Raw genomic sequence first — 11,755 nt, forward strand, 5'->3', positions numbered from 1 at the left:
CATCCTGAAACCATCTATTTGTTCAATATATCTTTTTATTTTTTTTTTGTAATAGAGAGATGGTTTTAAAAAAATCAAGATCCGTGATCTGAGTATGCATTATTACTGCCGATGTGTTGCTACTTGTGGGTCTTCTAATTGGGTACAGCAAGGAAATTTATATAGTATGTACAAAGCACAGCATCACTCATATGCATATAGGTTAAACATCCATAATTTTAAGATTAAAATTTCTCAAGTGCATCAAAGTCTGTTACTTTGAGAACATTAAAATGATATGCCAAGTAGAAAATTCCAAATCTGATCTTATGTGATGAATTAGATTTAAAAAACCTGTCACACAGTTAAGAATTGCATAAAATGACAGGCTTGTTATGTATAAGATGTATATGAAACATCAGTGACTTTTATATTTAGATTCAGTTACGATCCTCAAGATATCAGATTCATTTATATACAGATATTCCAAACTGAAAAATTTTGAGGTATAAAACATTTCTGGTCTCAAGTATTTCTGAGCGGTGATAGTAAATTCATATATACATTTATATCTTCCTTGATTTATTTCTATTATCTATCTATCATCTATCTATCTATCTATCTATCCATCCATCTATCTTTGTGTCTATCCATCCAAGCATCCAAATATTGAAAAGTAGAAGTTCACTTTCAGTTTCAATCTGACATGGTAGTTGTCAGTCTTGCTTTCCGACCTTCACATTTGTACCTCTTTTCTCTGAGGGTAAAACACTTGGTTCCTGGGACTGACACCACGGTGTAGTAGGATAAACCGTTACCCACAGTGCTGGCATCTCATGTGTTCCAGCTACTTCACTTCCAGTCCAGCTCCCTGCCTATATTCTAGGAAAGCAGTGGAGGGATGGGTCAAGGGCCTGGGCCTCCGCACCCATGTGGGAAACCCAGAAGAAGCTCCTGACTCTTGTCTTTGGATCAGCTCAGCTCTGTCCATTGTGGCCATTTTGGGAGTGAAACGGCAGATGGAAGATCTTTCTTTCTGTGTCTCCTTTTCTCAGTAAAATGCCCTTTCCAATAAAAAATAAGCTAATCTTTTTAAAAATAAGCTAATCTTTAAGAAAATTTTTCACATGCGAAAACTATTTGCTTCCCTGGCTGATGAGGTTCAAGTGCCATCATGAATGACACTGTAACTGCCTGGATCAGGAACTTCGTGACTAATCAACTACTTCAGAGGAAGCAAATAGTCATTGATTTTCTCCACTCCGGCAAGGCTACCATGCCAAAGACAGAAATTCTGGAAAAACTAGCCAAAAAAATGCGCAAGGCCACTCCTGACATCATCTTTGTATTTGGATTCAGAATTTATATTGGTGTTGGCAAGATAATCGGGTTTGGTATGACTTATAATTCCTTGGATTCTGCTAAGAAAAATGAACTGCAAGACAAGTCCTCAATGAGAAAAAGAAGTCCTCAAGAAAAGAGCAAAAGGGGTTCGAGCATAGGATGACAAAGATCAAGAAGCACCAAGGCCAATGTTGGTGCTGGCAAAGTCAAGGAGTAGAGAGGTCGCTGTGACTTTATCTAACGTGATCCTGCTAATTTTTCATTGAAATAAATGCACTGTAAAAACTTTTAAAGAAGAGAAAATCTATTACAAGGAGGACATTGTTCCTAATAAGCGAAGTAGGAAGAAAAAATAATGTTAATGAAGGAAAGTCAGATTGAAGAGATGTATATTTTGTAAAATTACTTAGGTCTCCTTTTTCTAGCACTTGAAAACAAAATAGTCAGTTGATTGGTGAGGGTGCCCAGTACAAAACTCTGACACTGATAAATAAAATGGAAGAAGAGACATTTTTTTTTTTAAAAAAAGGCTTAATGATGGGCTTAGTTTAGGGATGATTCTGTTGGTATTTTGCCTGGTGTATGACAAGCTTTACCAGACTTCGAGTCCAGGTTTGTATTTGAGGCACAAGTTACGTTAACTCCAAGGCCCTATTATAGGAAAACCTGTCCTTTAATCATTCTTATCACTGTATCTGTAATTCAGATTTTATTTTTATTGTCACTGCCATCTTCTTAACATGAATTAAGGATAGGTTTTTCTTCAAAGTCTTCCCCGTAACCAGGGACTATTTTCATTCCTCAGGTGGCCTAATAAATTACTTTTTAGATCAACTTAATTTAGAGCTTAGTTTAGAAAGATTAAGCAAATGATGAGTGACATCTGACAGCATAAGATCCAAGGTTAAAAATGCAATTTTCACTTCATTAAACTCCACAGAAAAGATTAACCTTTAATAATTGTGTAATCTACTAAGCTAGGTTAACAGAAGCCTTCTGGTGGACTTCTTTGTGAAAGAGCTGTGTACATTTGACAAAAGATGATCTCATTATATTTTAAACTCTCTACTTTCCCTGTCAAACTCACATACACATAAGTATAATCCATTTGAGGTCTACTAGAAGGAATGTTGTTAGAAGCAAATTTGATCTAAATAAGATATAAATTAATTTTCTTCTTTTTCCTGGAATTACTGGGACTTTCTAAAATTGAAGATGGAGGCTCTTGTGATTTGTAGGATCTTATTTTATTGGGAGAATAAACAACATTTTTTCAAATCCCACTTAAAGAAATAGGCCTTCCCAGACTGTTGCAACTTTTATTTCACAATAAATGGTGAGGACCTCTTTACATGGAATAGGAGAAACAAACTTGAATTTATCTTTGTGTATTTCTTTCAGTGGTCCTAATCGCCCTTCTTAATTTTTAACAGGCTGGAGTACACAGCTCAGGATGATGAGCATTTAAAATCCTCTGTCAAGTTTTAATGCCAAGAATATATAGCTACCCTAATGTCCAGTGTTCTGTCATCAAAGAAATAATAAAAAACAAGATCATTTTAACTGTAAATGCATAAATTTTTTTTTTTTACTTTTTTTTTTTTTATTGTTGCTTACACTGTATTATGTAGTACAGTTTTATAGGCGCTGGGGATTCCCCCCACCCCTCCCGATATCCCTCCCCCCATGGTGGATTCCTCCACCTTGCTGCATAACCATAGTTCAAGTTCAGTTGAGATTCATTGCTTGCAAACACATGCCTAGCATAAAGTTCAGCGTCTTATTGTCCAGATAAGTTCAGTGGCCTCCTGGGGAGACCTTCTATGGTCTGAAGATAGGTCTAACAGAGTAAAGATCCGGTCGGTTAAAAGCCCCAACAAGGCCTCAGTATCAATATACAACATTATGGAATTAATTGACATAGTATTGGGTAAACAATATGTTAAAAATAATGCAAGTTCCATTCTTCGAAACATCTGGGTTGAGACAGCATCAATGACACGTTCAAAAAATAACAAACAACCAAACAATAAATTACAGGTTAAATCAAGGCAAACATGTGGTATCTAATCTTTTGGGATTCGCTCATTTCCCTTAGCATTATAGTTTCCAGTTGTGCCCATTTAGCCACAAAGAACTGCATTTTGTTTTTTTTAATAGCTGAGTAGTATTCCATGGAGTAGATGAACCAAAGCTTTCTTATCCAATCTTCTATTGATGGGCATTTCGGTTGCTTCCATGTTTTTGCAATTACTGATTGTGCTGCAATGAACATAGGGATGCATGTTGGTTTGTCGTAAATCAGGTGTTTTGGATATATTCCTAGGAGTGCTATTGCTGGGTCATATGGCATGCAGATTCCGAGTTGTTTGAGTGTTCTCCAGACTGATTTCCATAAAGGCTGTACCAATTTGCAGCTCCACCAGCAGTGGAGTAGGGTTCCCTTTTCCCCGCATCCTCGCCAGCAAGCGTCGTTGGTGTTCTTGTTTATGTGGGCCAATCTTACTGGTGTTAGGTGGTACCTCATCGATGTTTTAATTTGGATTTCCCTTATTGCTAGGGAGCTGGAACATTTTTTCATATGTTTGTTTGCCATTTGGACTTGTTCCTTTGTGAAATGTTTGCCCATTTCCCTTGCCCATTTCTTGAGTGGCTTGTTTGTTTTGGTTTTTTGGTTGTTTTGAAGTTCTTTGTATATCCTGGAAATTAGCCCCCTATCGCCTATATCGTGTGCAAAGATCTTCTCCCACTCTGTGGGTTGCTTTTTTACTTTGTTGATTGTTTCCCTTGCTGTACAGAAGCTTCTTAGTTTGATGAGGTCCCATTTGTTTATTCTGTTCTCAACTGCTATTGCTTTTGGTGTCCTTCTTAGAAAGTCGGAACCTACTCCTAGGTCTTGCAGTGTATTTCCTACATTTTCTTGCAAGAGTTTGAAGGTTTCTGGATGTAGGTTTAGGTCTTTTATCCATGTAGATTGGATCTTAGTGTATGGTGATAGATGTGGGTCTATCCTTTTGTTTCTACAGGCTATCAGCCAGTTGTCCCAACAACATTTACTAAAGAGGCCTTCCCACTTGCTTGAGCTATCATTGGTCTTTTTGTCAAAGATTAATTGGCTGTATTTGTGTGGGTTCCCTTTTGGTGCTTCTATTCTATTCCATTGATCTTCCTTTCTGTCTTTGTGCCAGTACCAGGCTGTTTTGATAACCACTGCTCTATAGTATGTCCAGAGGTCCGGGATTGTGATTCCCCCTGCTAACCTCTTATTTTTCAGGATGGTTCTAGCTATTCGTGGTTTTTTGTGTTTCCAGATGAACTTTTGAATCATTGTATCCAGTTCCGTGAAGAATGTTTTGGGCAATTTGATTGGAATTGCGTTGAAAATGTATATTGCTTGTGGTAGTATAGACATTTTAATGATATTGATTTTGCCTATCCAGGAGCACGGGATGTTATTCCATCTTTTGAGGTCTTGTTCAATTTCCTTTTTAAATAGTTTGTAGTTTTCTTCGAATAGGTCTCCTACGCTTTTGGTTAGATTTATTCCCAAATACTTCATACTTCTCTCTGCTATTTTGAATGGTATCCTGTTGGTTAGATCTTCTTCCATCTTGGTGTTATTTGCATACACTATGGCTGTTGATTTTCGTTCGTTAATTTTGTACCCTGCCACTCTGCCAAACTCTCGTATAAGTTCTAGCAGTTTCTGTATTGAGTCTCCTGGTTTTTCTATGTATAGGATTATGTCATCTGCATATAGTGAAAGCTTGACTTCTTCGTTTCCTATACGTATGCCTTTGATTTCTTTTTCTTGTCTTATGGCCTCTGCAAGTACCTCTAGGACTATGTTGAATAGCAGTGGTGATAGCGGGCACCCTTGTCTTGTTCCAGATCTCAGTGGGAAGGGTTCTAGCTTTTCTCCATTCAGTATGATACTGGCGTTGGGTTTTTCATAAATTGCTTTAATTATGTTGTGGATTTTCCCATCTATGCCTACTTTGGCTAGAGTTTTTAGCATGAAGAGGTGTTGGATTTTGTCGAAAGCTTTTTCTGCATCTATTGAAACTATTATGTGGTTCTTGTTTTGCAGTTTTTGGATATGGTTTATAACATTTATGGATTTCCGAATGTTGAACCATCCCTGCATTCCAGGGATGAATCCTACTTGATCCGGATGAATGATCTGTCTGATGATTTTTTGAATTCTATTGGCTAGGATTTTGTTGAGAATTTTAGCATCAATGTTCATCAGAGAGATAGGTCTGTAGTTTTCCTTCTCTGATGGTTCTCTGTCCGGTTTTGGGATTAAGGTGATGTTGGCTTCATAGAATGAGTTTGGGAGGGTTGCTTCCTCCTCTATTGTTTTGAAGAGCTTGTAGAGGATTGGGGTTAGTTCTGTTCGGAATGTTTTGTAGAATTCTGTAGTGAAGCCGTCTGGGCCTGGGCTTTTTTTCGTTGGGAGATCCTTGATGACTGTTTCAATCTCTACCTCGGTTATGGGTTTATTTAATTCTGCAGTTGCCTCCGGACTGAGTTTTGGTAAGTGGTGGGAGTCCAAGAACTTTTCTATTTCTTGGTGGTCCTCAAATTTGTGGGAGTACAGTTCTTTGTAGTAATTTCTAATTATTTTCTTAATGATTGCAGTGTCTGTTGTTATGTTGCCTTTTTCATCTTTAATGCTATTGATTCTCACTTTCTCTTGTTTTTTTTTTGGTCAATCGGGCCAGTGGAGTGTCTATTTTGTTTATTTTCTCAAAAAACCAACTTTTTGATTTGTTGATTTTATGTATAGTTTTTTTGATTTCTATTTGGTTTATCTCCTCCCTTGTTTTGATGATTTCTTGTTTCCTATTGTGCGTGGGACTCTTCTGCTGCTGTTTTTCCAGATCCTGGAGGTGTGTGGTTAGTTCCTGTATTTGGCGTCTTTCTTGGGCCTTGACATGCGCTCCGATTGCAATGAATCTACCTCTTAGCACTGCTTTGGCGGTGTCCCACAAGTTTTGGAATGTTGTATCAGAGTTTTCATTGGTTTCCATGAATTTTTTGATCTCATCTTTAATTTCTTCTCTGACCCATTGTTCGTTTAATAGCATATTGTTCAATTTCCAAGAGTGCCTATACTTCCTGGGGAGTTTTGAGTTGTTGATTTCCAGTTTCATCCCATGGTGGTCTGAGAGGGTACATGGTATGATACTAATGTTTTGGAAGTTGTTTAGATTCGCTTTATGTCCTATCATGTGATCGATTCTGGAGAAGGTGCCATGCACCGCTGAGAAGAATGTATAGTCTGTGGCCTTAGGATAAAAAGTTCTATATATGTCTACTAAGTCTAGTTGTTCTATTGTTTGTGTGAGCTCTGTTGTTTCTTTGTTGAGTTTTTGTTTCGTAGACCGGTCCATTGTTGTTAGAGGTGTGTTGAGATCGCCTACAAGAATTGTGCGGGTGTCTATGTCTTCCTTTAAGTCTGTAAGTAATTGCTTTACGTAACTAGGTGCATTAAGATTCGGTGCATAAACATTAATGATGGTGATTGCTTCTTGATGGATCATTCCTTTCACCAGTATAAAATGGCCTTCCCTGTCTCTTTTGATGTTAGTTAGAATGAAATCTATTTCGTCTGAAATTAGGATAGCTACCCCAGCTTTTTTTTCTCGTCTATTGGCGTGAAATATCTTTTTCCATCCCTTCACTTTCAGTTTCTTTGCATCCTTTCTGGTTAGATGCGTTTCTTGTAGGCAACAGATGGTTGGGTCTTGTTTGATGATCCATTCTATTAATCTCTGTCTTTTGATTGGTGAATTTAGACCATTTGTGTTGAGAGTTAAAATTGAGAGTTTGCAATTTTGCCCTGCCATGTGATTGTGTTGTGTGTGTGTTGTTGCCTATGTAGTTGTCTTGTTTGTGCAGCTTTTAGTTTGGAGACCTTCTTATTTGCCAGCTTTGTTTGTGATTTGCCTCCTTTTTGTCCGGGACTAGTGCATTTCTAAGGAGACTTTGCAGAGCTGGTTTTGTGTAGACATATTCTTCTAGTTTTTCTTTGCTATTGAAGTATCTGATTTCGTTCTCATATACAAATGAGATCTTTGCTGGGTAGATTATTTTTGGTTGACAGTTGTTTTGTTTCAGGACTTGGAAGATCTTTGTCCATTCTCTCCTTGCTTGTAGGGTCTCTTCGGAGAAGTCAGCAGTGATTCTGATGGGTTTTCCCCTGTATGTGATCTTTTCTCTACTTCGTACTTGTCTCAGGATTCCTTCTTTGTCTTCATTGGAGTAGAACCTGAGCACCGTGTGTCTGGGTGAAGATCTCTTTGGATCATGTCTGTTGGGAGTTCTCTGTCCATCCTGTATGCGGGGTGGATTCGTGTTCCAAGTGTTTTGGAAGTTTTCCTGTATAATTTCATCAAGCACTGCTTGCATCCCAGATTCTCTTTCTACTCCCTCAGGGAGGCCGATGATCCGAATATTCAGTTTTCTAAGGTAATCCTTCATCTCTTGCATCATTTTATTAGTTTTGCTGAGGTTTGTCTCCAGCTGTTTAATTCGCTGGGCACTTTCATTTTGTGTGTCTTCTGTTTCAGAGATCCTTTCCTCTGCCGCATTTATTCTGTTGATGAGGCTTTCAATTTTATTCTCTTGGGCATCCAGTTTGGTTTTGATTTGTTGTATTTCGGTGATTATGCGGTTCTGGTAGTCTTCCAGCTTTGTGTCCACGTCTCTGAGAAATTTTAGCATTATTTTCATCAATTCCTTTGCTGGTAACACTTCCATGTCTTCATCTCGCATCGCCGATATTGATAATGGCTTTTGGCCCATGTTTGGTGGGGTGCTGGCTCTTTCATCTGGAGCACAGCTCTTTCTAGTGGTTTTTCCCATTGCGTTGGTGAATTCTGGTGGGGCAAATGAACCCGTGTGTTGAGGGGCTGTCAGGTGCTTTCCTGTAGAGATTGGAGCCTGCAGGCGTGGTGTTGCCGAGCGTGGTAATTTTCAAGGCACCGTTGGTGCGTTCTCAGGGCCCGGGGCTGTAGAGCACCACCTTGGGGGCCCAGTGGATTCCAGGCACACTCTGGGCACCTCTTCTACAGGTGTGACACCCCAGGGCGTGGAGGGATGGAGGCGCTCTCTGGGTGTGCCCCCTGCACGGGAATCCACAGGACTTAGAAGGTTTTATGTGCTTTCTCCCTGCGTTCTCCGTGTCAGGGACTGCAAGGTTTTTCAGAGCCCACCTGGTGCGTCTCCCACACACGGGACTGTGGGTGAGGCACTTTCCAGGCGTGGCTCTTGTGCAGTGAATCCACCACTCGTGGTGTGTGGGTGTTCAGAGCCCCTGCTCCTGTGTGGCTCTCTCACACCGGCCCTTAGCGGAGGAGTGGCCCAGGCGCCCTGTTATAATTTCACGGCAGGTTCACACCGTGTCAGTGTGGTGCAGGAGTTTTCAGAGCTCTCCTGGTGGGTCGCCCACGCTCAGAACTGCGGGGTGGGAGGCGAGGGGTGAGCAGTTCACCCTATGGGAGTGGTACCTGCGTGTCGGGGACACACAGCGCTACACTTCCCAAATCTCAAAGCTCTCCTGACACCTGACACCTGACACCTGCGCTGTGGAGGCGGCTGCTGCAGGCGGGGCCGCCTAGTCCGCTCGGCGCAGCGACCAGGGTCTTCCTGATGTTCTCGCGCTTCCACCAGGCAGGATGTGGAGGACTCCAGATCCTCGCCAGCAGCCTCTGCGCACTGAGACGCACTGGCCCCCTCAGTGTAGGAACATCCGAGGCGCCTTCCTGGGGCCCCCTCAGCCACCAACACCACTGTGCGTAGTTCCCAAGGCACAAACCCAACAGTTTCAGTCTGTCTGCCCCGCGTTCTCAGAGGCTGGAACCTCAGTAGGGGTCAAGGAATGCGGAGGCTGCCACGTCAACCCCCCCGCTCACCAAACGTCCGGCCGCTGCAGTCTGCCTCCGCCTCCCGCCGGCGACGATCCGCCCGATCTCCCCGCCTCCGGGCTGTCCGCGTCTCCCGTCAGGCCGTTTTCAAAAGTGACTCAGCAGGTCTGGAGTGGGATGTCGGTTTCTCTACCTTTGCCCTGCTCCGTTCTCGCTGTTCTTCCGAGTTGTGTGGATCTTTTTGGCTCCACACTGTCCTAGGGAGCCTCACGGACCTCTCCCTGCGATTCCCTGCTGTTCCTCTTTGCTGCTTCTATAACTTTCTATCCCTCTTTCTCTGGACGCTCCCTCACAGCCTTCCTCCTACGTCGGCCATCTTCTTTCCCGCATAAATTTTTTAAAAGTAAAAAAGGATGTATATTGAGAACCTGGTCTCTACTGTTTCTTGGGAAAGTTTCTTCTCCTCTTTAAGTCTGTTTTCTTGTCAGTCAACAGAGGATAAATGATTTCCAGAAATGGTTGAGAGGGTCACATGAGATCATGCTTTCAAAGGAAGGAATTAGAAGTGATATATAATCACACAACACATTTGTACAAAAGTAAGAATCCCCACGTTTTACATCTGCCCTCATTCCATTTCTCAATACCACATTCCTCAATAGACAATAACATTTCTCAATCAAAGGATAATATGGGATTTGAAAGCCCTTATCCATATAATCATAAAGAAGATAAAATGCTATTAACTGACCATATAGAAAGAGGGCCAATGAGGGGTAAAAATATGGGGAAAACAATGATGTGAGTTTGGCATATCCACTGGCTTTCCTTTATCCCTTGCATGGGTAACCAATAGCACCTTTCTCTTTCTGGGCCTCCATTAAATCCCCCAAGGGGAATCATTTAGGATTATCAGTTTAAAGCTTAATTAATGAAAAAAAACTGCAAAACAATCTTCATAATGAAGGTTAATGAAAAAAACGAAACAACTTTCATAATGAAGGTTAATGAAAACAACAAAACAACCTTCATAATGAAGAAAAAACAAAACAACCTTAAAGAAAGTTTCAGTGGGCTCTGAGCAGTGTTACGTTTTCAGTCACATTATTCATTTGGTTCAAAGTTGTCCTGAGTAGTAGGATATTTGGCAAAAAAAAAAAAGGAAGCAAAACTGGCAGGTTTTGCATGTAGCTTGCCTCACAAAGATTCATTTGGTTGTAGCTCAGTTCCCGGTATGGTGGTGTTGAGATAGTGGAACCCTTGAGGGATGTGACTTGGTGCAATGAAATTAACTTATGATTTCAGATGTTCAGAGTGGTAGCCTAGTGGCTAAATCCTCAGTTTGCTTCTGACAGGGTCCCATATGTGCCAGTTCATGTCCTGGCTGTTCCACTTCCCATCCACCACCTTGCTTATGGTCTGGGAAAGCAGTAGAGGATGACCCAAAGCCTTGGGACCCTGCACCCTCATAGGAGATCTGAAAGAGGCTCCTGGCTTTGGATCAGCTCAGCTTTGACTGTTGCGGCCGTAGGGGGAATGAACCAGTGGATGGAAGATGTTTCTCTCTGTCGCTCTGTAAGTCTGCTTTTCTAATAATAATAAATCTTCAGAAAGAGAGAAAGGGAGAAAGAAAGGGAAAGAGGAAGAAAGAAAGAGAATGAAAGGGAGAAAAAGAAAGAAAAAAATAGTTCATAGGAGTGGCTTATGTCTCCTCTGTCCAGATCTATTCCAAAGGCAGTGGACTGTCATAATATGAGGCTGTACTTTTCCATGGCTGCTTCTACACACAGCCTTTTCAGTTGTGTCATGGACATGGCCAACTGAACCTCACCAGGACATTAATCACATGCTGTATGGATTTTTCAGCCACCAAAACCATGAATCAAATACCTTTTCGTTCTATATCACCCCTGGGTTAGGTATTCTGTAAGTGCCACTTGAAATGAACTAACATAAAATCCAAATGGTGTTTGAACAAGGGTCCTCAAACTGCCTTAACAGAAAGTCTTCTTTTGCTTACTTGTATACATAAACAAAGGTTAAGTTATGTGTAATTAAAAAAATATATTTGTTTGTTTTTATTGGAAAGGCAGATATACAGAGAGGAGGAAAGACAGAGAGGAAGATCTTCCATCTGAAGATTAATTCCCCAAGTGGCCGCAAGGCTGGAGCTGAGTCAGTCTGAAGCCAGGAAACAGGAGGTCTTCTGAGTCTCCCACACAGGTGCAGGGTCCCAAGGCTTTGGGCCATCCTCAGCTGCTTTCCCAGGCCACAAGCAGGGAGCTAGATGGGAAGTGGGTGCTGGGGCATGAACTGGCGCCATATGGGATCCCGGTGCATGCAAGGTGAGGACTTTAACCACAACACTGTCGCACCAGGCCTGAAATTATGTGTAATTTTAATCATGTTAGGAATACTTATAATGTATGTAGTCAAATTGACATTTTAAAATTGGATAGAGTACTTTTGTGGTTTTGCAGACTTTTAAAGATATAATTTGATTTGGAAGAGTAAGAGAGAGAGAGAGAGAGGGAGCGAGCTTGTCAGCGAGCAATGGA

General features: G+C 41.1%; 1 pseudogene; it reads left to right on the forward strand.

Moving 5' to 3' along the window:
- The first annotated feature begins 1,153 nt into the window (after nt 1-1,153).
- LOC121149161 lies at nt 1,154-1,540 on the forward strand (annotated as a pseudogene).
- The last annotated feature ends 10,215 nt before the right edge of the window (nt 1,541-11,755 follow it).

The sequence above is a fragment of the Ochotona curzoniae genome, unplaced genomic scaffold, assembly GCF_017591425.1.
Source record: "Ochotona curzoniae isolate NIBS_2020 unplaced genomic scaffold, NIBS_Ocur_1.0 scaffold_4701, whole genome shotgun sequence".
Lineage (NCBI taxonomy): Eukaryota > Metazoa > Chordata > Mammalia > Lagomorpha > Ochotonidae > Ochotona > Ochotona curzoniae.